The sequence below is a fragment of the Cyanistes caeruleus genome, chromosome 1 (genome assembly GCF_971803275.1).
Source record: "Cyanistes caeruleus chromosome 1, bCyaCae1.hap1.1, whole genome shotgun sequence".
Taxonomy (NCBI): Eukaryota; Metazoa; Chordata; class Aves; order Passeriformes; family Paridae; genus Cyanistes; species Cyanistes caeruleus.
Genome location: NC_141701.1, coordinates 133,094,738 through 133,121,429, shown reverse-complemented (window position 1 = coordinate 133,121,429; position 26,692 = coordinate 133,094,738). Strand labels below are relative to the sequence as shown.

Below are 26,692 nucleotides of genomic sequence, written 5' to 3'. Positions count from 1 at the left end.
CTCAGCCCCTAAGAACTGCTTGGGGAAATTGCGAATTTGAAGGAGAGGTGCCTGCAGTTGCCAGTGATGCCTAAGCAAGTCATCTCACTGCACTCTGAGAGTGGAGCAATGTGTCTTGAGATCATCATGTCATTACCAAATACTAGCCAGAGAGATCTTTCTTTCTTTCTTACGCTGCTAGCTGACATCAGTGAGCTAGAGGATTTTCCCAAGTTTTGTTTCCAAGACGCAGTTGCCAGAAGAGTCACAGAAGCCCCACATCTGCACAGCTTCTCCTTACCAGCACCAGGTGCTGAGCACCTCTCTGCACAGGTATGGTAATAGAAAGTGTCATCCAGCTCAGCCCAGACTGCAGCTACCAAGGGTTTCCTCTTCTCAAAGGTACAACCCTTTTATAGGAGAACAACATTTTTTATTCTTTATTCTAGGCTGAACAACAGCTTGAGCTTGCTCTCCTCACAGAGATTATCACACAGCATTCCTAGGACCCATCACAGTCCTACTCCAGGCTGAACCTTTAGTTCACTTTGTCATAACTAGATAAAGAGTCTGAAGGGCATCCTGATATGATTATGTATTCATGATTACATTTCTGAAACTGGGCATTTATGAGAAAAATCACTGAAAACTAAAATTTGGTGATTTCTGCATATCAATTAAAAAATCTTGCAGTGTTGATAAAATGGGAATGTCCACTTCCTAACAGCTCAAGCTCATATTTTAATAATCTCCTCTATAATTTTCCCAATGTTACTCCCACTGTTACCATACATAAAAGATACCAAACTATTACAGAACTAGTCATGCCATGAAAAAAGGAGTCACACAGGCACTGGATTCAGTGATATCATGAATCTTTCTTAAAAATAAAATATACCATAAATTACTGGGTTTGAATAGTCATACAAAACCTCAAAACTTTCCTGAATATAAAAATTACAGATTAATAGAGTTGATGCTTTCTGTGCTATTGCTAATTTCACCACTCAAAATACAGATACGAATAAGCACTGAATTTTCAAATCTCCTAAGCAATACTTACCATCAAATAGTAAATAATCAAATAAGTCATTCCCTGTTATTAAGAACGATCATTTTGTAACTCACAGTGACCTGACACTGTAGAAATATATCTCAGAACCTGGATCTATTAAGGAACAATCTGTGCCAAACACTGATAGGAGAGATAGTATGCTTGCTTATCCGTTCTCACATTGCTACATCCTCTAGTAAATATAAAAAAAGATGTTTAACCTCTGTGACTTACTCCTAAAACTAACAGTGGATAAAAGACTTTAGGTTGACTAAGACTTTAAAATCTCAGCAGCATTGCAACAAACAGACTTCTGCAGGAAGTTAATGTCCTTGACACACTTCTTAGAAGTGATCTAAAATTTCCTGTTAGAAGATAACACCTGACTACCCAAGAAAAAGAATACAATAGAAACTACTCCAGAAGTATCTTAACATGAAAGAAAAGTAGCAGGTGAAAGTTCTCTGTCATTTTATGCCATCAAAAAAAAAAAGGAAAACTCTGATCAGAAAAACAAAGCAGAACATTGAGTTACAGATAATCACAGAAATGGTACGTCCCATTTTAGATACTTGTCACACTGGTAGAAAGGGAGACTAAATTATCATGGGATTAGACTACAATAATTCATCTAATTGAATATTTAAAACTAATTAATTTCTAGAAGTTAAATGGTAGCCTTTTTACATAAATAAATAATTCTGAAGGTTTCATAGCATTATCAAATAAAGTACTTTTCCTGAACTACATTGTCTTGAACTAAAAAAGCCCAGTTGTTACGTAATTAGGATCTTATATAAAAAAAATAAAATAAAATATTTGACACATGCACATGTATATTTGAAAATGTATCTAGCATTTGCTTACATACCCTGCAGTTCTAAAATAAGACTGGGTAAAAGCAGTTAAGCATTTGCTGTTCATTCTCTTAATCTCCATGAAAATGGGATGTCAGTTTAGCACTCAGTTAATCCATGGGCTGGACTACAGGGACAGATGCTCCCAGATGTTAAAAAATTTAATATGTAGTGTCTCTCCAGAGAAACAAAGTAGCCTGGAATGGTTCATTTATCTTCAAAATTAACACCTTCATCTCATTTTTCTTTTCTTCTCCTGTGAACGTACAACATTCAACCAGTTTAATAAACCCACAAGGAGAACAATCAGACCACGAACATTTCCTGCATCTATGCCATGAGGGCAGCAGGGAACACACTCTGGAGTGAGGTTCTTCATGAACCAGTTTCAGATTCTGATATAAACTAAGAATATAAATCAAAAAAATCTTATTCAACAACTGTTTAACCAACTTTGGCTGGATACATTTTTGGTAATGACATAAATTAAAGTATGTCTAGAGCAACCCTACTCAATTTTCTCTTTCTCTATTGGGATCTCACCTCTTCCTTTACAAGTTATATTTACTTTACACATCTTCATACCAACTCTCATTAAAAATTTCATACTATTTACAGTATTATTACACTTTACTACTTATATTTCTTTGTGCCATAATTAACTTGTATTGAATGTAAACAATGAGCATTTGCACATTGTATCTGTTTCAGTCAATTTGTCAGTTTAAATAAGTTCATACCAGCATGGTTGAATTTGTATTCAAGAAATATTTCACTCAATAATAGAGCAAAATAATACAATCTGTTCTCTAGTAATGTACTTAAAACATGACAGGATCTTTTTTTTCCTGTAACCAATTTCAGATTTTTTATACTGTGCAATAAACCCAGTGAAGGCAGCCCCTGGGGATCCCAGTCACGGAGACAAAATTTCTGTCATGGAATTTGCTCACAGAACAGGTCATCTCCCTCATGGCTACTAGTTTTGTAATTGTTGCTTGATAATCAAAGTATCTCCATTCCTCATCCACTACCAGGATGTAGAAAAACTGATGAAAGCATTCTCCAAACCATTTACATCTAAAATTTGTCTTGATCTTGGATCTCTGATCCATTTTATTTCTTACTCTGTTACATCACCCCCACAGTAGAGGCATCTCTGTATTTAGACCAGTTTAAATGAAATAAGAATGCACCTTTATGAAAGCAGTGCCAGCTAAGACAAGAACTGACTCAGAAAATGATTAGTTACCATTTTGACAAAACGCTTGTCAAAGTTGGTGCCTGTGTTAAAGTTCAGAAAATGTGTCTCAAAGCAAGTTCATTCCCTCCCTACGTCTTCATAAAGCTATCCATCCTTCATCCTATCCACTTTTCACACATGCATGCAACCTTATCCTGAAAGCAATGAATAACTCTTCTCTTGGGTAATGAATATAATGGGTGTCTCTCAAATCACTAACAAGTTTGCACTCATGAAAATTTAAAAAGTCACCATTTCTTTCATCTGAGGAAAGGTGATTACTGCTACTACTGAACTATTCACTTGTAGTCTTAGTGGGGAGCAAATATGACAGCTGATGACTTGTGTTCAGCATTATTTTCACAGAGTAGCCCTGTATACAGTATTTGCACCATCAACAATATTAATATTCCACATAGGACCAAGATCAATAGCACTGTGATGACCTAGTGACTCTTGTGTTGAAAACATCTCCCTTTATTTTGCCCTGCTATATATTTTGACAAAATAGAGTCAAATATATAAATCAGAAGCAGTTCAAAACATCTATGTTTTACAGAATTACATGATTTTTATTACTATTATAAAGAAATCTTCAATGTTATGAAACCTATACCGTCACAAAAGCAGCTTGAGAGTGCAAACACAAAAATAATAAAAGAACTTTTCTATTTTACCTTTTTTACTTTGTACACTAATTCATGCACCCATTACACAAGAAAGAAAAATCAAACCCACCTGAGAACACAAACAATTTACAGGAAATTTTTGTCCTAAATGCTGATTATTGCTGGAGACTAATGACAGACGGGAAATTGTCCAGTCTTAACAATCTCTAGCATTTGCTCAGCAATCTCATTCCTAAGGAAACAATGACAATTCATGAATGTCCCAACAGAAAATTAGGAACATATACAGATGTCACTAAAAGCAGTGATGAAAAATATGACTTGCCAGCAAAGATCAGGCTGTCCTTTACAGCCACAGTGTGTGTACCAAACAAGCCTGGTAGGAAGCCAGAACCACAAAATAATTGAGGTAGGAAGGAGCCTCTGGTGTCTTTCAGTCCAACCCCTGCTCAAAAGAAGGCCTGTCTGATCAGGCTGCTCAGGGCTGTGTCCCAATGAGTCTTAAACACCTTCAAGGACACAACAACATAACCTCTCCTGCCATCTTACTCCACTGTAAAACACAGAACTCACTGTGGTTGTGAAAAAAACCATACATGAACTATAGTTTTCTCACATATCAATGAGTGAGGAACAGAGAAATCCACAATAGAAAACAAATACTTAGTTTTATAGTCTAGTACAAGCAAAATGAAGTGTTATTACAAGTAGAATTTATCAATTACCAGTTTTAATTGTAAGTCTAAAAAGAGAATTTCTGCTGTATTCAGAACTTCCAACAAAGTAAAGGAGCTGAGAAGTACAATGTGAGAACAAAACACAGTACAATTGTAGTTAATAACTAGCAGCCTAAGTACAATGGTATAATGACATCCAAACTCTTTTGTATTATAATGGCTTTGGATAGCAAAGATCCTTTCAGAAGGGTCTGGGAGAGAAGTAGCTAAACACAAAATTATTTGATCTGAGTACATTTTCCCATCTGTTTCCAAAATTAGGGCAACGTGAACTATGACCAGCCATTACCAGTGCTTCCTCTGCTACTTTACAAAGGATTGGCTGCCTGAATTCTTGCCTAGGACACAACTGCTGCTCTCTGGTGCCTTCTGCAGGAGCAGCCAGCGAGCCCCCCACACCATCAGCCTCCCGCTTGGACTCGACACGGACTGTAAGGGTTGCTGCAGGGAAACTCAGCTATTAAAGCTATTAAAGCTTAATTCCGATTTTTCTTAGGATCAAGGCCCATTGGAGAAACTTTCTGAGGAAAGCTCTGAATCCTTCCAGTTCCCTGGAATCCCTCCTACAGCAATGCCTGCTCTCAGTGTTGGAAACAAGGAAAATTTAACACATCCAGCTGGTACAAAAGAGAGTCTGCCAGATCCATTTTTTCTTAACAATAGGTAGATTTCAGAGAATTATTTTTTTGTTCTCTAGTACTCTCTAGAGATACTTTTGTTACTATTTTAGCTCATCTTCACACACAGCTTGAAAGTCATGTTTCTTACTTCCTTTTGCGAAATCATATTTTAATAGAGTCACCAATGTTGGTTGACATTCAGCTCAGGAGGCAGCAAAGACTGAAATAGCTGTACTGACGCACACCAAGCTTTCTCATATGAGCAGGGTTTTTTTTATTAGAGCATAATGCCAAAACTCAACGGTGGCCATGTGTTGTCTGCATGCAAGTGTGCCAGAAAGGTGGCTCTTCCACACCACCCACTTGGGGAGTTAACAGGAACCGCTGGAAACCGGCACAGCTGAAAAAGTCTGTTTGTGCTTACTGAAAACATGCTTATTCTGGCAGCAAAAGCCAACAGATGAAAACTGTCATTTGCAATAAAAATACTATGCTGGGATTTCAAGTTCTTTTTTCAATGTCACAATGACGATGTTTTATGCTTATGAGACATCTTAAGCTTATGAGACAGCATTTTAGCAGTTCTTAGCTTTTTGGCTAAACTGAGGTTCACATCGAGAAAAGATTTACAGTAACATTTTCAGGCTCTTCACAAACAACACTTTTCAAGGAAAAGCAAAATTCTGTGACACAGCAAGCTAAAGCAAACACTAAATAAATCAGCAATGCAATGGTTAAAAATATAGACACTACTACCAAAATATCTTTTAAAAATGCTGTTTTGCTTAAATTGTTTCTTACTTCAGTGTTATTCATGTGAGGTTTTTTGCTGGTTCCAATATTTATGAATATTTAATTCTGCACTTCATTTTTTCAGTTGGATCACAAAGTCTCTACAACTGCTAGAATCAAAGGTTAATGTTTGTTAAAATGTTTCACTTCTATACAATATTTTAAGCATGATTTTCTAAGTAACCAACCTCCATTATTCAAAACATACATTTTGTAGCTAGACTGCTGTTTCCAGGAATTATATCGTTATATGTTCCAAGGATGATATTTTAGAGTCTGAAAAGCCAAATGTTCCATTAGCTCTTAACTCATAAGCTGCACTAAAACTGAGAAGTTATGTAAGGATATGATAAACACTACAGGTGCCTCAAGGCTCCTGCCCCTTGCAAATGATTACATTTTATGGCCATAGCTTATGTTACCCTATACCTCACCTGGGTACATATTGTTTATATAGGACTTGCACTATCTGAGATACTTCTCATTTTTAAATTAAAATGGCATCTGTACTGCAAATCTCCCTGACAGCCTAGATACAGATTACATAAACACAGAGCACATATTCACAGCACATTCAAAGCTGTGGTAAATGAGTATTTGTTAAACTTGAAAGTTAAACATCCCAGACTTAGGAAAAGTGGAAATGAGTCAACCTTAGGGGAATGGTGGTGGCATCTTTAAGTTAGCCCTCACTCTGTTTAGTATTATTGTCTAACCATTAACTTCACAATAATGTATTGTGAAGCACTACAGAATCACAGCATCACAGAAGAATTAAGGCTGGAGAAAACCTCCAAGACCAATGAGACCAACATTTGACCAACCACCACCTTGTCAACTAAACCACAGCATTAAGTGCCATTTCCAGTCATTTCTTGAACGCTTCAAGGAATGTTGACTCCACCACCTCCCTGGGTAACCCATTCCAATGCCTGACCACTCTTTCAGTAAAAAAATTCTTCCTGATGTCCAACCTGAACCTCCCCTGCCATTTCCTCTTGTCCTGTCACTGGTTGCCTGGGAGTAGAGATCAGCCTCCTTTCAGGTAGTTATAGAGAACAATACAGGAGGATCTTTCCTTGCAAAAAGCCTAAGAATGTGTGAAACACAAGGAGCTCTCCATAGCATCCAAGAACATTTCAATGGATTCATTTTTGCCATCAAGTTCCCAGTTCAAAAGAGGAAAAGAAAATGGTCACTAAGGGATGATTTCTCTCTTTTTAAAATGTCATCCCCCATGCAGGGAGATAATGCACCAAACCCATGACAACAAAAGAGAAACAAAATAATCAACAACTAATTACTTGTTAAATATAATCAGACTATAAAGTCTATAGCTTTATATATCTGCACAGGAAAGCTAAAATAGCACAAAACACATTGAATATGTCATTTTCTACCTTTGGAGCACCTGACATTATATACACGGCTTGTACATTTTTCTATTTAATTACATGTGTATGTGCAATTTTCTATGTTTAATTAAAACAAACAACAAAAGGATCACTTTGGCAATGTTTTTCTAGTGTCACACTGACATTTTCAAACACCATCAGTATGACTGAAATCTCTATATCCATTGCCAAAAATTCCTTGCAACTTCCAGCACAGAATTAACAGACTGCAAATGGTTTAATACTCCATAAGATGCAGAGCACTAGAGCCAAGGCACACTTTGGCTCTGCTGTTCAAATATTTGCTGGAAGCAGAATGACTGTGAAACTTGGGAACTAGAGCTTTTCCAAGCAAAACTAATGAGGAATGTAGTTTTATCTCAAATTTTTAATTTTATTTAAAAAAAAAACAAAGATTACATGAAGTAAACTATTAGGACAAATATCATAATTTTGGCAGAATAACACATATAAGTAAAATAAATTCTACATCAACAACATCTATTATAGTTCTCCTGTACCTTGTATCTCTTGTGTGTTGCAATCCTCCTTTCATGCTTTGGGAAAAAGGGCAATTTTTGCCCTCAGCCTGGCCACCATTGTGCCTGTGCACATTGGTGAGCACAAGCTCCTTCCCCTCTCCCTGAATGAAAGAGCTCCCAGAAGGGTTAGCATCAACACAGCTGCTGCTGCCCTGCAGTTCTCCTGCCCTGGTACAGGAGGAGCCATGGCCTTGTTCATATGTTCTGGAGATGTGTTTCTGCCAGGAAAAAAAAAAAAAAAAGCTCCAAAGGTTTAGAATTAAGCTAGAGCAGTACTAGGGCTTCTCTGACACAAGCCAGGAACCAAGGAAGAACCATGCAGGGGAGAAGCCAACAAAAGAACAGCTAAAAGCCAGGCTTTGGGCCTTTCTGTGTCTGAGCTGTGCCAAAAGCAGTCCATCGTCAGCACCTCAAGATTTGTAGGAGCTCACATCTCATCCCTGTCCAAAAACACTATCTCACACTAACTAGCTAAAAAGAGAATTACTTCTCTTTAACATTTCCTAATATTCTTATTTACTTTAATATTTTCTAATAGTCTTATTTACTTTTCCTTGAGACATCTCATTTGTATTCCTTGCTCAGAGCACAAGATAAAACATGTTTCCTGGTGGGTGTATGAGATGCAAGAGTGAAGTGCTGTGATGATGATATCTTTACAGAATATATTATGCAGCTGGTGCACAGCTAGTCATCTAGCCAGCAGATGAAACATTAGCTGGCAATAAACCTTACTCTTATTATAGCCATAGAACTGCTAAGGTTTAATTCCAGGCTGGATGCAGAAAGAGTTATTATAAAAACATGAAATAAAATGACACAGAATTGTAACAATTTTCTCTTTGTAAGAAAAGAGACATGGCATCAAAATATGAAGTGGCAGTAAGAGTTCTAATTTGGGTTTCTAGACTTTTTAAATTTACTGTACCTTCCTTGGCTGAGTGGACTGAATTTTCTGTGCGTATGCAAGGACATAACTCCTCAGTCTGGACCAAAGCTAGTGGAGCAGCCTGTGCTCAGTCTGACCAGGGAATCAACCACAGCTGCCTATGTGCACACAGCTGTTTCCTCCACACACAACAGGTAGCACACATACAAGTGTTTTACTCATAAGCAGCTACCATTTACCCTCCCAACATCATGCAGCATTTTACTTGCCTACACCTGTTTCTCCAGCAGGTTCTCCCGGAAAGTAACTGCCACGGGCATGACAATCAGCCCTTCTACCCTCCAACCCCCAAACTGTCCTTCCTTTTATTTTATAGGGTCTAGTTTATATCAGAGAAATCCAAAATTTAGTTTCTTTCTCTTTGCCACGTACTGGAGAGGGGAGAGCACCCAGAGGAGAATGAGAACACTCAGCAGGGGATCACCTCTTTCTCCAGCTGGCCAATCAGAGTCTCTTGTCAAATCTCCCTTGCCTTTTTTCCTGTTTCTCCCATTTTCTCCTGATTTTTCCCCCAAAGTCCCTATCCCTATAAATAGGTGATGCACACGCTGGATCTGATGGGGCAGTAGTGTGCACACCAACGATCCTCAACACACTCTGCACCACTCTGCTCTGCCTTTTTACATGCAATACAAAACATTACTGGACACAAAATATGGTTTCCTAATAAGCAACTACAACTCTGCATACTTCTAAGGCTTCTAAAAGAACAACTAAAAAATTCTGTGTCTTTCCTCTAGTATCAAAACTATATAAAATCCATGGCTACACTCCAAGGAGATCTGGAATCCATTCTGAATTGCTGGTAGTCAACCAGAAGCTTGTAAATGGTTTTATGGCATAACCCAGGTGCACAGAGTGACACCAGGGATACAGGAAGACAGATGGTGGACTTCTGCTCTTTATTTTTTTAAATTTAAATTAGTTTTATTAATAGCCATATTTTACTTCCATATTTACTTAAAGTAATTAAGAACCCGGAGTTTAAGAGTAGACTATTGAGCTGCAGTGCTGTTAAATTTTCTGGGTTTTGTGAATAAAACCATTTTGCAAGATGTGGAGAAGGAAAGACAAAATACAATAAAATCAGTGTGTTATTACTTAAATCATACATTTTAATCTTCTTTTAAATTTGTATTTCATCCCAAAGAAATACTCTTTTTTGCTAGAATGAAGGACTTTTAAAATTGGTTGATTGGTACCAAAGTCAAAATTTCTAGTATGTGTTTTAATTTTCTGTGTCAGACACTGGAAGATAAAGACATGTTTTACTTGTTTTCATTTAAAATTAATCCTTTTCTGCACAATGAGAATAAAAATTACTTAAAATGAATAAATATAAACACCATATTGACTTTACACAACTTAGTAATTTTTATATTACTTTAATACAACATTTTCTTAAGTTTTCAAATATTTACCGTAAAATTTAATTGAACTCTTATTTAATAGTGTTTGATATCATGATGGGTTTACAAAGACTGGTTTCACATGAAAAAATACAGATGGTGCACCTAATCTGCATCCAGTTAAAAACTGAAGATAATTATCTGTTTAGGTATCACTAAACAATTTACACAAACTTTTTTTGTCAGTTTGCATTCTCAACAATATGGTAATTAAATGAAATGGAAGTCCACTGCATAACAAAAACCATGTTTTAACACCGTTGTGTAATAACTGCATAATCAGAATTTACATGAAGAAGATAACATTTCCTTTCCAGAAATAGGAGAAAAAATATGTTGTCTAGCACAAAAAATATACAGGTCTTTCCTGAAGTTCAAAATGCACAGTGAGACAGACCACTGAAACTCTGATTTAAGGATAAAATCAGCAAAAAAGCCAAAACAAACAACCCAAGGGAGGGACATGAAAGAGACACATTATAAGCAATCAAGCCTGAGGACGATGATAAGAGTTTTATTTGGATAATTACCAATTATATAAAGAGAGTTCGTTGTCCTAATGGCATACTTAAACTATGTAGACATTTATGAAGAATGGAATCAAGCTGGGCAAGAATAACATCTTGGAGTGTGCTGGAAACCACAAGCAGAGTTAAAATAAAAAGGGTTCCTCTAGGTTTGTTTCTAATCAGTTGGTAGAAACTGTTTAAAACATGCAAGAACAAAACAAGTGATCAGGAGCTGGAAAAAAGTCACAACAGTCAAGAAAGACTGATAACAAGGGAATGAATACAATGGTCTATGGGAAAGCAGATTTTAATATACTGGAGTGCATCCTCAAGTATAAGCAACTCAAAGAAAGTTAGCTCAGAAAAGTGACAGGTCCTCACCGAAATATTAAAGGCACAAGCACAAACTCAATTATATGAAAAAGATGGACAGTTCATACCCTGAAACTGTCATACAAATACAACAGAGGAAACAAATAGGGGGAAAATCAACAAAAAGTTATATCTTTCTAAACTGGAAGAATGAATTAAATGAAAATACAGAGCAAAATTTACCAGGATAGATGTAAATGGCCAGACACTCATCAACTCTGTATGAAAGGAATGCTTAACTGACTCAACATCCTAATGACAGGATTTAGGAACTGGATTTCAGTTAGGAATGACCATCAAAATGTGGAAGTCAGTGCCCCATGGAGGATGACCAGGCAAGAATACAGCCCACATGGCCCAAAACAAATCAATCTGAGAGGGTCTGGGGCCTCATGGAGCAGTGCTGCACTGTCTTGAGCACAGCACTTCAAGACAAGGTTGAAAGAAGAGTAATAGTTTGGCCAGGAGCAGCAATGACGATGGAAGATTTAGAAAATGAAGAACAAAGAAAACCTCTTATTTTCTAGCTTTCAGAGATTGCAAAGAAGTTATGCAAATGCCTATAAGGTGTGTAGAAGAACAGACTTCTTGATAATGGCTTGAAATAATATTTAAGTCTTTGTTTTATTTTACTCTCTGAACTTTTCACATAGGTTTATTTTGAAGGAAGGAAAGGGCAAGGGGGGAATGGAATGGAATGGAATGGAATGGAATGGAATGGAATGGAATGGAATGGAATGGAATGGAATGGAATGGAATGGAATGGAATGGAATGGAATGGAAATGGGAATGGGAAAGGGAATGGGAAAGGGAATGGGAAAGGGAATGGGAAAGGGAAAGGGAAAGGGAAAGGGAAAGGGAAAGGGAAAGGGAAAGGGAAAGGGAAAGGGAAAGGGAAAGGGAAAGGGAAAGGGAAAGGGAAAGGGAAAGGGAAAGGGAAAGGAAGATCAACCACAGGGCAATGGACGGCAGAACTTTACATTCACAAAACATTCAAACTCTCTCTCGGTTTCACTGCTTCCACGTGGTCAAACTCATGCTGTACAACATGGAGTCAAGAGCACAGTAAATCTGTCTTACATATGTCTTGCATATATTTTTTTCTATGGACTGAAGTATTTCTAATTAACTATTTTTTATCTACCTTTTGTCCCTAAAGCAAGCAAGCTCCATAGACATATATTTTGGATTAGTTAATTACCCTTTTCTGGTACTCAATTAACTTCTCATGTTTTCATTACTGTGGCATCTAAGTGCTATATATAAAAATTAATACAAGCATTCATTGTCATCTCACAGTGATGTAGGAAAAGAGAGAAGCATTAAAAAAGGGAAAAAGGGTGAGACTGAGAGTTACAGAAGAAATACTTGTTTTTTCTTTTTCTATAAGAGACAAAGTGGGCTTTATTTCAACTGAACAAGTTACTAAGTTGTTACTGGGCAGAAAACAAGCCTTAAAACTACTCAGAGCAATAGCCACTTGTAGTAGGTCAGATCAGGCAGCAATTTACTGAGTTCTACACAGAAAGTGCAGAAAAGGGTACCCATAAACCCCTCCTAGATCCCTCACAGGATCTAAGGGGGCTGCCAGTATTTGTAGGGAAGAGAAACAAATCAAGCCAACTACAACGGTGGCAGGTGAGCTAAAAGACCACAAAGTGGGAACTGTGTCAGGAAATGGAAGCTCCAAGGAGACAGAAAAACAGGAAAACATCCTGGATTGCTGAGCCCAAAAGACATTACCAAGAATTTAACATGGGTATTCACACTTGCCCCCAGAGTCAACCCTCAAAACTTAAGGCACAGAAAGAAAAGCATCACGTATGAGCTACTACTAGGCTGATCCCAATGCTAAAGCTACCAGGCAGTGCAGTGGCTTCAACACCCACACTCTCAAGAAACAGGCAGAGGAAAGGCAAAAAGAGGTGGAAACAGTGGCACTTCAGAGGGCATTTTGTTCAGGATTATCTGCTGCGGGGAAGATAACACAGAGGGTCAGGTAATGATGCCTTGGCCTCCACAGCCCAGACAGGGAAGTGTTAGAACTCACTCAGAGAAAGCTTTTTACACCCATGAGGAATGTGACATTTTAAATACCCTAAAGACCGAAAAAACTGTCACAGAGGAAAAATAAATAAATAAAAAGGCAAAGAAGAGAGGAGCGAGACAACCCAAGCTGTGAAAGAGTGTGTTAGGAGAGAAATTGGTGGGATGCTGTCCTGTCACTTGTCTTTGAGCAGCAGCTGACAGTCTGCTGAGCCACTGGAAGCAGCCCCAACACATGAGCTGGTACTGCCCTGCCTCTCAGCACTGCTCAGGGAGGAAATCAGTAGAAGGAGAGAGTGCTAGAGCTGGCCTTTAGTTTCAACTCTGACATGATTACTACACAGCTCTCTCCAGCTGGCAAAACCACAGCAGCCAGCAAAGTAAGGACAGAGACTATTGCTCAAAATACATTTTTAAATTAATTTCCCTGCCTCCTTTTTTCATCTGTGCTTCTCCCCATTGCCTTCAACTGTTGTGCCAAGCAACAAAGGAAGGTCACAAGCATATCCAAATTGCAAAACTGTTCATGCTCTAAGTCACTTGGCAGCCCTTCTTGCTAAAATGTGTATATGATAAACCCAGAGGCCACAGAGAGAAAGGGAAATCTGGGAAGCTACCAGAATCTTCAAAAATTTCGTGTCACAGTGAAATGCAGCTTCCAAAGTAGCTGAGGCATTTTGATGGAGAATCACCTGGCCTCAGTTAGACATTTCTGTCCCTGGCCACAGCACTGCAGTCAGGTGCTATCAAACAAAGGAACCCTGACAAACAGCTCTAGATGGCAGGGCTGGCCCTGGCTACACTGCCAGGACATGCAGTGACTTGCTGCTCAGGCAGTAAGTCTGTCATCCTGTATATTGATCGTTTTTGGGGGTTTTTGTTGCATAACACTAAAAAGAAAGAAACAATTTTAAAAAAAATCCAGTATGAACTCTATCCTTTCCATGTTTACATTTTTGTGGTTGGAGGTACAAAACAAACACCAATCAACTTCTCTCATCAGTTACAATTGCAAATTAATTCCTTTTATTTATCCTCGTTTTATGCAACAAGTCAAAGGCAAAAGTTATAAACAGAATTCAAGTCAGAAGTATTCCCCCTTTCCTTTACAGTCAGTAGCACCAGCTCAGTATAATGTGTTCTGGCCATGAAACTTAATGTTCTCATAAATTCCCCAAAGCCCAAACCATTCTGATTTATCAGAACCAGTGTTATTTGCTTTTTTTTCTTTTCTTTTCCTGCAAAGGAAAAGATTGAAATTGGCCATTTCTGATTTCAGAAAGAATAACAGGGTGTTTTTTCACAATGTTCTTCCTATTGAGACTGTACTTTTCTTTTCTCTGTCCTTCAGAACCAATGGAACAGTGGGAAAGCAGTAAACCAAAGTGGGAGACTCTCACACTGGGTGCTCACAATTGTGCTCTTGTGCACATCCAAGCAGCCATCCCATCTGCAACCACAAAGTTTTCAGTCTTTTACCTTTCATTCTGTAGAGGGAGTAAAAGTCTAACAGTAACAGCAAGAACTCTTGAATTTTGTGATGATAGGTGAGCAGATAAAAGCAAATGTGTGAACAGTGCAACCAAAACATGAATGTCGCCACACTTTGCAATCAACAAAAAGGCAAAGTCACATAAAACCAGCACTTAATAGTAGGACTGGAGATCTTTGTGGTAGTCCAGTAACACAACAGCTCAACAAAGAGGAGTTCAGTGTGAAAAATGATCCAGAGTCTACAAACTGTATTTTTTATCCTAAATATTCAATTCAGTTAATTAAACTTAAAACAGGTAACATAAAGACATTCTGTAAAAAAGCTATGTTCTTTCAAGCCAACTATGAGAGTGTTTTTCTGCCCTGTTTCAAGCAGTGAAGAGCTCACTGCCTTTCACTGGCTTAGTACATTATACCAGATCAGAACTGTTAACATCAACACCAACCAAAGAATTCCTTGGGAAGCAGAAGCTGTGGCTGACCCAGTAACCCCTGAGAGGCTTAGGAAAAGCTTATAGCTGTTAAAAGCGTAGCAGAGACAAGCGCCCAGAAGATCCTTTATCATAAATACTGTGTCTTCTCTGGAAAGCAAAATTCCTTCCACCCCAGTGAAAAGTCCTAGGACGAGACATCTTCCTTCTCTGAGGGGGATATTTAGTCAGGCTGCTGAGAGAAGCACCATCCCATGGGATGCAGGAGGGCAGGGAACAGAGGGTGGGGACTTCAATTCCTGGGAAAATGCCTCATGAGGTCAGGACATTACTGCTGAACCAGCCAAGAAAAGGGATACAACTGTTCCCAGAAGGAAAAGGGAAGAAGCAAACAACATGAAACCTTTAACCTTTTTGTTCACCATATCAAAATGGTCAACCAAAGGGTAATGGTAGCCGACTAGCTTTCGCTTCCCATAACCTCACAAGCCTTTAGATTCCCTGGCCTTGTCATTTCTCTCCCATCAGCATTTCATGAACTGTTTCAAGTATTGTGAATGTTTTACCTTTCATTTTTTTAAATTCTTCTTTCAAATTATAAATGAAGCTGTTTATTAAATCACAGTGGCATAGATCTGTTGCTTTCTTATTCTGTCCTCATCTTACACATAAGTAACCGGTTAAACAAAATCCAAGATATCAATGTCTGACTTGAGAGAAAAAAAAAAAAAAAATCAGCTCATTATTAGAAAAAACATTGTACTCAGTGCCAAGACTAGAAAAAGGCTGAAAGGCCAGGAAAGTAAACTTCCATGTTAAGCCAGACCTAGCATTTCTGTAAATGGGCAATACATATGAATACTAAAAGCTTCTTAGCTTAGAAATTGGTACCCTTTCCATACAGAGAAAAATGAGAACATTCACAATAATTCAAGTCTTTGAGGTACAGGATACAGGGTATACTTTGAACACACAATATTACAATATCTTAACATTACAGTGTCCAATATCTTTTTATCATGTGCAACAATTATTTTGTCACCTTTGCAGGCAACTTACAATACAAGGTAACCAGAGCCAGAGGGCAAAAATGAAGCTGTCAATGAAGACATGCCAGTTTGAATCTGCTACTCCTATAAACTTCACTAGTTCTTGTGTTTGAAAAGAACACTGTAGCACTTCACCCAGAATAACTTCCTTATTTCCACCAGGACGTCCAGGATCTCTCCAGCTTTAACTACAGGCATTCTCTAGGCCCTCAGAGACTTTTGCAATTTAGAGAAGTTCCCAACAAGCTCCTGGACTTCACTGTGCTAACTCCATTCCTCCAGGTTAACAGCCAAAATCTCTGCTGCTCCCCTTGCTAACAGGCTGTACAGGGAAAAATCACAATCCCTCTCCACTGTCCAGTGCAGCTTCAGATCTTCCAAGCTGGCTGCCCTCTCTGGCAGTCCTGTTCCTCAGAAATCTCACTGACCACCGCAGTGCCCTCACCAATTGTTGCTCTCCATTCAGTATTATATCCCTGCTTCCTCCTGGCTCCCTGGTTTCTGAAAGGATGAAAGTTAATGGCATTTTTTGAGCTAGTATTTTATGGCTGCAGTGTTGGGACATCCTACTGACATCACACAACCTTAGATAACTCAGTTTGCTCTGTTAACTCAGAAGTTAATGTGATTCCCTGGTAAGTTAAAAGGAGCAGGATTAGTCTTGGTTTTACACCACCCTTTCAGCAAGGTAATCTGACAAGCCCTTCCTCTTAAAGTGCACTGAAGCATGGCCATTTTCCACATTCATGTCCAAGGAAGAATGAACAGCACAGCACACTATGACAACAAATTACTTAAGTGAAAATGCAAGAAAGAACTGCAAAAAAAAAAAAAACCTGAGGAATTTCTGTATCTGTACTTCTGTTGACCAAAACTCAAGATGTTGAATCCTTATTGAACTTAATGGAGTTCATTAATAGGGACGTGGCAAGGTAAGGCAGGAGGGAGGCACAGGTGGCTGCTGCCCTGGGGGACAGCGTGGCTGTGACTGGTGCTGCTCTGCCATCGTGTCCCCAGCTCCTGGAAGCTGCACCTGCTCAGCACCCCTGCTCAGGCACAAAACTCCCAACCCTCCTGTAGAATTCAACTAAAATACAAAATTGAACATGTAGTATGCACATTATTGAATTATTTAAGAAAATATTATGCAGGATCTTACTCAAGAAGACAGTTTAGGGTTAAGACTAAGCAGATCTTTCCAGTAAAACTGCTAGGAGCAATGCTGCTTCCCAGCCTTGGTTATGGTATGGGAAAGGCTGCTGATGAAACAAGCTAAGGGAAAGCAATTCACTATCTACTGATTGTATAAGCAGCCAATGAATGACAGATCTCCAGAGCCTTTCTGACCTTCTTTTTGAACAATTTTCTATTAAAAATTTTGTCTTTCCAACATAAAAAGTGAAATTGTGTTACAGGCTCCAAATTTTTGTTTGCTTGTTCCAAATTGTAACTAAACTGTATTGATCAAAAGATGCAGACTTCTTGCCCCCAATGATGCTTAAAAACTGATTTGAATTAGAAAGTCATAGGTTTGAATGAAATTATTAGCAAATTTCTTCTAGAAAAGTGTACAAATCACTTTACTTAAGTTACATAAGGAGTAATAATAACAATCACTTTCCAGAACATTCCAGAGAACATTAATCTTCTCATCTCAGTCTTTTGTAGTAGTCTTATCTAAACCTGTAAGGAATCAGATGCTCAATTTTTCCCCTGAGATATCCTAGGAGACAACTTCTATATCGATCAGAAAGTTCCAGGACAACTGGAAGCACAATTCATTAATGTACAATAATCTATAGGGTAAAAACCAGTAGCGAAGTATTCTCATAGGTACTCTCTTGATAGGAAAGCATAAATAACTAATTGACTGTTTTCAAAGTGTGATAAACCTACTGCTTTGAAATAATATTTATTGCTAATTTAAAATAAAAATATGCTTTATAAAGATGTGATAATGAAGGGAGTGCTCAAAACAGAAAAAGCCTCTTTTTAACACTGCATTTATTTACCAGTAACAATTTTGCATTTAATGTCAGATTCTTGAATTTCAATTAGCTATCCAAGTATATGACTATAAGATCAATTCCCATTTAACAGGGTTGCTGTCCTCCATTCAATGCTGTTATTTCCATTAGTAACCTTTGCAAATAATATGATAAACCTATCAATTGTGAAGGCCATTACTTTAGTGCAATAATCATAAATTGCCTTTCATTTGACATTAGTCCTGGGAAAAATATGACCAAGCATCCCAAAGGGTAATTAAGAAATCACATATATAACTTCCAAGTGCAAAGAATATCACACTGAAGAACTAGTCTCAAATGAGAAGTTCTCAAGACAGAAATCCTTAGTAACACATCTTTCAAGGAGGAAATGGTAAGTCTCTTCTTTAAAAATACAAAATAACCAGCACACTAAATTCTTACAAGAATATTGCATGTGATCATGAATAGACTAAGACCATGACAAAGAGTTTTTTCTTTGTTCTTCCTCTGGTGTGTAATCAGCTTAAAAAAAGGGAGCATTTTACCATGGAAAAACGTTGCACAGATCTAAAAGGCCACAATGAAAAAGCTTATATTGCTACCTGCATGCGTTCCTGACTGACTAAACCTTCAAGTTCACAGTACAAAATGTGAAGTCACAGGTATTCAGATCTGTGATGTGCTCTAAATATAGATAATTTAGGTCATAACCATAAGAGATACAAACAGTCCTCTGAGATAATCCTCATGTGACACTGTTATTACTTTAAAAGGAGTATTTCTATAATAACTCTTGATTAAATATAGAATTTTGACAGCAGTGACTAAATCTATATGCTATTTGTCTTTTCTGTAAGCCTTTTCACACAAATTTTGCAGAAATTTCTGGACAGACAGTGCTAAAGCGGCTCACAACTGGAGAGCAAACTCCCAACTGGAGACAAAACTCAAAGCTCATTTTTATTTTCTTCTTGATAAATGCAAGTCTCTTTTGCAGGCATTTGCCTCTTTTAAAGATGTATTCTAGAATGTTTTCAGAGATACAAACTCACTTCAGAAAGGAAAAAAAAAAAATAAAAAAAAATGAGGCTCTGTATAGTCTTTGCCACAAAAATATTTGAAATAGATACTATCAACTTTCTAAATGCCACTAATCACATTTCACCTTTTGTCTCTGTTTCTATTAATTCCCAGAAACCTTGAAATCATGAAGGCAGTAATGTGCTGAAGTATCTGTTACTTGCTGAAGTTATTCAGAAAAGAAGATTTGAAATGTAGAAGCAAAGGTGCACAGATGGCCACATGCCCTAGGCAACAGTTTTCAAAGGTGAAACAACACATTCACTTTTCTCTCTTCCCCATCCGTTAACAACTTTATGAAAGCAAGCAAGTAGTGTAGCCAACATGCATAATTTTTAAATCTTGGATTATTTGGTTCTTTTTAAGTCCATGGTCTTAAAATTTTATAGTTTAGTTACAATACAAACTGTCATTTTAAAAAAAACAAACAAAACCCAAACAAACAAACAAACATATTCTGCTCCTTAAAAATGGGAAAGAAGTCTTGAAAATATTTCCCAAATGTTGCCTAAAGGCTCAGAAACTTGGGAGAACACTTAGAAAATATTATTTTTGGTGTTAATCTCGAGACTTCTTGAAGACTGGGGAAATAGCATTTACTTCTCTGATCTTCCCCCCCACTTATTTCAATGCCTTGATTGCCACTTCATTGCCAGCTGTGCTTCTCACAACTCCTCAATTTTTGTTTCTTAAATTTCTTTGGGGTTTTCTTTTTCCTCTCTCTCAAAGGACTCTCACCACCTCCTCTCTCCCTTCTCCTGCTAACTGTGAGTATTAACTGACTAAAACTGCCCAGCCATGATGCCTCTCTGGTATCTCTGCAAATCTTCCAAAGGCTCACAGGAAAAGATTCAAGTGCCAACTGCACTTCTGCACTTATGCCAACTGCATATAAACATCCACATCCTTGGAGACAAAGAAATAAAGTGCTGCTGTCTCTTGTGGCAGGCCACAAAGCCTATTGCTAAATTAACACCACAGACCGAGGGTCCTGTGCTTCCCTGCCGGGACACTTGCTCCCATCAGAAATTATCCAAGTTCCAGAAACTGGCATGCACTTTACTTTACCTTTTGCTTAACTCTGTGCAACTGTGTCCTGCAACCTACTGGATATATTTCTGCAGCTAATCAGGAATAACAAATATTCATATTCAGGATAACAAAGATGTGGAATGGACTCTCTGTGTCTGTACAATGAAGAGCCCAAGGGCTAAAAGCAACCTACACAGTGTTCTAAAAAGCCCAGTTCAGGCACTGCATAAAAACAATGTTAGGGGATAAAAAGAGAACAAAGAACCCTTATCAGCACACGTAAAGCACACTGCACTCAGCAGCAATATTTGTAATGGAGAATTAAAGCCCAGTGCAAGCCCCAAAGCTGACAAACAGGTAAGAACAAATCATGATGGATCTTGTATGGAGGAGGAAGAAACCACCAGTAAGGATGCTGTGACGACTCCCCAAAGCCCCACCCTAATCAGAACAGCTGCCACTGGCCTTGGGACCCGGTGGTGCAGAGATAAAAAAGGAAAATATCAGAAAGTTTGTGTGTATATCCTTTTAACTGCATGTAATTCTAAACTATTGAAATTGGAATAACAATAGTTCTTTGATTAAACTAAAAATAAATTCCTGGCTTTCCATATAAAGTGCTTGCTTTTGTCCATCCCTTTTATGAGTCAAAACCTGGTAATGATTCAACAAAAACTTCTCCCCAAATCAAACACGTTGGTGTTTATAAGCCAAACGTAGAATTTGGCTCATTTTCCCTACCAATTACAACAGAAAAAGCTCAAAGGTTTCTGCCTCCTCAAGAATATAAAAGAATATAAAAAAATAAAAATAAATAAACTTAGCTGGATGAATGGACAGCATTTAATCATGGTTCTTTTCCACATCCCTCAAATTTTTGCTTTAAAAATGTCACAGGAGCATCCAGCCAATTATCTTCAGTATCATATTTCTCCTGTCTTTATTCTACTCTTTTCAAAAAATCACAAGTACATTAACTTTTTTATTACTACAATTAATAAATAAACCAAAGGTTGCTGGGGTTATACCTATGTTTTTCTGTTGTATGGAGAAAAAGATTATTTGTGGAAATGTGGGCTAATTATTAAAATTCTATTTATTATACTTTTTAAAGCATACTATAAATGCAAAAATAAACCTGATGCACCAGGGACAGACACAACCACTCCAATGTCACTTAGGCTTACCTATAATCTGTTTTCTTTTATAAAAATTAAGATTAAAATGTTGATTTTTTTTCCCCCAACCTTAAGTTGCAGCTAACCTTCTCCTTAGTTTCCCTAATTTTCAAACTAAGCGACATCATAAGGTAAAACTTGTAGAAAATTCTGCTTATGAAGGACTATAAATCTCATAAATCAGATTCAGACATTGATTTTTTCTCTCATTTGCATGCTCATACATCTGGTAAGGAAAAGGATAAGAGGAGTCTTTTGGGTTAAAAATTGTTCAGCTTTTGTCCTGCCAAGAGCTGGTTTTAGCCTTTGAAAGTACCAAATGTTCCCAAACAGAAGAACAAAGTTAGAACCACATCCAGAATTCAAGAGGCAAATATCACCTCTGTCTTTATCCATGTATAATCCTGAGGCCTGTAAAATCAGAGTCCCTCCAAAATTAGTATTTGCAAATTCTCTACCACAGAACAGTGAACAGCTCTTTCAGTACCTTTGGAAACTCAGGGATCCAACCAATAAATAGGGCATGAAAACATGGAACATTTCTCACTGTTACTCATTAATTTTGAAAGGATATACGTAAAAATATGCTCAATGCATGAACAGTTTAATACCTCACATTCCATTAGATTTTCAACAATTACACCTTCTTTTCTATGGAAATACAGTGTTCCTCCATCATAAACAAACAAGCAAAGGAAGCTCAGCAATGAAAACTGACTTGGAGGAAAGCAAATGCAACAAAGATGAATGTGATGGCATTATTTGTAATGGTAAACCACACTTTTAATATTAGAAGTGTCAACTTGCCTGTGTTTTTCCATCAAACAAAGAGATGAGAGTAATTAAAAATGTATCAATAGATGTTCTATTCTATTTGATAGACATTTAATGGACTAGACTACTGCATTTACCAATACTGCATATACCTGACAGTCTTTGTAATCACAACACACAAACTGGACAGGAAGAAAAATTTCAACATTGAGGAAGCCAACAAAGAAAGAAACATGGAACCAAGCAACAACAGCAACCATTACTCTCATTCTCTGGACTAGTGATTATTTTCTTGGAGAGGAAAACGGTCTGACACATTGTAAGATAATTAAGAAAGCCAATTAACTGCCAAAAAAAATTAAAAAGGAAATGGAAGGGATTAAAAGGTCTGCTCCTGAAGAGAATACATAAAAAAAAAAACCCAAACCGCCAAAGAACTTAAGAAAATCCTACAAGTGTGCATTTGGAAATAATTCACACATTTAACAATCCTTTTTCTACTGCTGGTAAAAAGAAGCAAGTTCCTGCTCTCTCTCAATGCAGTTTAATTCTGGCATTGAGAATTTTACCCAACTTGCTAATTGCTTGGCAAAGACATGAATGAAGACAGTTGAGAAAGACACCAGCAACTAGATTAGACAATGAAGGATAGATGATGTGTGCTGTCTACACAGTTGGTTTTATTTCCACAGCTGAGGAGCCAACAATTGGTGATGAAGGAATTTCTGCAAAGCAGGTCTTCCCCTTATAATTTCTTCCCGTTATAATTTCCTCTCTCCTCTTTAAAGGAGAGGGAGCTTTCAAGATTTCCAAGAATGACACTTTGTTACTGTGGTGCTGGTGCCTCATCTTCCCACACTACAGGCAGTAGCTCCCAGCCCCTCCTCATCCCCTGCACCACTATCTGCCTGCAGAGATGCTCCAGCCGAGCAGGAAGGAAAGGAGCAGGCTGCCCAGGGACTGGACACCTCATCATCATGACTAACAAGGAGAAACTGAGGAAAAGGGGAAAGAAAACAATTGTAAATCTAAAGAGAGAAAGATGCCAGGTAAAATAAATGGAGAGATTGAGAAAATTAGGTAAAGCCAGCAGCAAACAGAACAGCTGTAGCTGCCATACAAGGTATTGATTTGGATACAATCCTCTATTTTAATGAAATCTAGACACATCTTGCATTTCAGAAAATTAGGACTAGTCAACTTACATCTAAATATAAAGTAGATATCTACCCTATGAAGTACCTTTCTGAGAACTACAGAGGTGAGATGAACGGCCCTGGATCAGATGTCATGTACTTATTATTTATGAAGTGAAGCAGAAGTCTTTTACAATGAACTCTCAAGGGTATTTTAATAATGAAATTGAGCCCTAATTCAGAATGACCTTCAGACATGGCTTTATGCATATTTTCAATTCCTTTCAGCCAAAATTCTCACTATGCAGTCACATAATAGCTATTCCAGCAGGAGAGCTGGAGAACAGCTTTCATCTATAGTAAATTGTTCATTTTTACATCATTAACTGATTAGTGTAGTCCAACAGGAAACAAAAATAACTGTAAATTAATTCTGCTTAGAAACATGTTTAAATACAGTATATTTGGAATATTGGAATATGTTCCTTTTTAAAATGTAAACTTTATTTAGTTGATGACTCATGTCTTTCTTCAAGTAACTGTGGGATAAAAGCACTTAGCTTTATAGACTACATTTTGACTTGAAAGTTGAAAGAATTTCTTTCACTGTTTAACATGCAGAAATTTGCTGCAGCCTACTTACAAACAAACAGATTTCTTTCACAGTCAGTGCAGGCTCATTTCTTTACCTGTATCTCCTATTTGCATACATACATTATATATGTAATAAGTGACTTGATAGACATTCTAAACTGATCAGAGTAATTTTAAAAAAAAATTTAAAACCCTATCTGCTAACTTCAACCAGGCTAAATATAATGACTAAGCCAAGACTTGAATAAAGAATACATATTTCAATTTAAAGACTCAACAGTAAATAAAACGTTTACTCAGAACTGGATTTCTGCATATGCAGCCTACCTCTTGAGAGGAAGTAGGAGAGATTTAGGGTCCATTTAATATATAACACTTTTTTTTTTTTAAGTTCTGGAATGACATTAAAATATACTTATCTAATTTGACCCTGAAAGAAATTAATAATTTAAATGTGGTGAACGTTTTACTAAACAGACCTATTGGATTTTTTTTTTTTTTTGTAATGAAGCTGATCCAAGAAATTTACCATTTAATGGGGCTGAAACCAGGTCTCAAAGCAGATACTGGGAGCAAGAAAATGTCATTATGGGTCTCAGCACCATTCACTTTCCATGCCAGTCTGAGTTAGCTTTTAGCAAGGATGTGAAATGTTTGAGCTACTGGTCAGGGAGTTGAAACAATTTAAATGTTTTCTACCTCTAAAAGCAGTAGGAGATCCTGGTGTTAAACCTTCTATTGGTCATTCTGGAGGGGACACTGAGGAAGCGTGTGCTGGGATTCAGAAGTGAACAAAAGGAACAGAAACATCTGCAGAATGTTTAAAGAAGATTTGAGAGATTTTATTCTCTCTCCCCCTTCCAAAATGAAATAACTTTCTGCAAATACAGTGTCCCAGACAATGTGCAGTGAACCAGAAGCAGTGGTTTACTATGATGCCTTTAACTGTTTTCTGTAACACCACTGACCACCACACACCCAACAGTTCCCTACATATGATAGTGATGGAAGCATTACAGCTGAGATTTTTACTGCTGTATTACTGTGTTTAGCACCCATCATTTGGCCTTTTACAGCTAATTAGAGAAGCCTTACTCTCCACGCATGAAATTTCTTTGGGTGTTATTCAACTGACTGCTAAATTTGACAGTGTTATGCAAGAACATGTGCGTCCCCCACCTCTGCAAAAGGTTTCTCTCACATGCATACTAGATACTGATTTCACACAGGGCCCAACATTTGCTAAAGCTGTTTTTGTCCTCAGAGTAGCTAAAGCAACACAAAGCAGCTACTTGGCATTTGCTAAAAGAAATAATACATTTAATTTGCTCAGTCTTCAACAATTTATCTTCCTTTTACTGTATCAAAGACCTCATACTTCACTAAGTCTCAAACTTCATATATAAAATGTGAAGAATCAAAGTCACAAAAAATACTGAATGTACTGAAAAAGCTATTAGAAAATAACTTAAGGAGTTTTTATTTAAGCAAAAATCTACAATAATGAGAAGTGAAAAATACTTCTTTAACATTTAGAATTCTGCAAAAATTTGAAAAACTCTACAAAAAATCTATTTTGACTCTCTGAAAATCAATATATTTGACCAGATTGATCAATTAAATTTATACTCCTTGAACAATATTAATGTGTGCTCTTAGACTCTGATTAGCTGCTTAATTTAAAACTGAAATTCAAACAGTGCATTCTGAACTGTCCCAAAATATTATATTTTCTTCTATTTCCATTCAGAATTCTTTCACTGAAAAAAGAGCATTACCAGATTTAACTGATTTGATAAGACCTTCTTCCACTTTTATCGCCACCTAAAATTTCAGGCTCCATAAGAAGACTGAAAAAAAACCTGGAGCAAAAGAAACTAAATTAATTCCTCAATATAAGTCAAGAAGAGTGGTATCCAACCTGGGTGTCCCATATATCTCTCAAATGCTTTGGTATTTCTTAGCCATGAATTGGAAGAGGGATCAGTACATGAATTTTTTTCCAGCTGTATTAATGTCAGATAAATCCTTATGTGTACTTTGTCGTTTGATATCTTCTACTTAAACTGTTCAAAACAAGATAAATAGTTTTAACAGGGAAGAAAACTGTTTGTGGGTTTTGACATGGAGCTTCCTGTTTTACTTGTGATTTATAGAAATTCTTGAAAAGAAATGAGCTTATTGATGAAAAGCATCACTTCTTTTGCCGTGTTTTTTGGGTGTTGTTTGTTTGGTTTTGCTTGTTTAATTGTTTTGTTTTTTTAAACTAACACAGTACTCTTTTATTATGTCTAGAGCCTGGTGCTATAAGGATAAACAGAGTCTGAATAGACATGAAAGCAGTATTGACACTGAATACTCTGTATTGGCACCTAAATGAGCTATCTCACAAAATAAATACATGCTTCATGTATCACTTCAAATAAATGAATTTAGGACTTGAAGTTATTTGGGTTTGTACAAATACGTAAGAAACTTGGCAGTATCAGTTTTGCATCAATTTGTTTTATAATTTTTCAAAAGAAGAAGTGTTTCTGTGTTGACAATTAATAAAATTTATATTACTGATACACATATGACGAACTTTAGTTTCATATAAACATCTGAGAACAAGATACAGTTACAGCATATTTAGTGGCCTTTCATCTGCGCATTTCCAAGCTCTCATAAAGCAATGGGTACGGTTTATTATGTGTAGTGTGGGGGGTCTTTCATGTCAACAGATCACTGTGGTGAGAACTTCAAGTCAGCATTAAAACACCCAAGGAGACTCTATATAGCAAATCATGTACAAGAGCAGA

The 26,692-nt window shown here is 37.2% G+C and overlaps 1 protein-coding gene across 14 annotated transcripts in view; it reads right to left on the bottom strand.

The window, feature by feature from the left end:
• Window positions 1–26,692, bottom strand: part of CACNB2 (calcium voltage-gated channel auxiliary subunit beta 2) — a 247,490-nt gene that overhangs the window by 41,483 nt on the left and 179,315 nt on the right. The gene's annotated exons all lie outside the window — the stretch shown is intronic.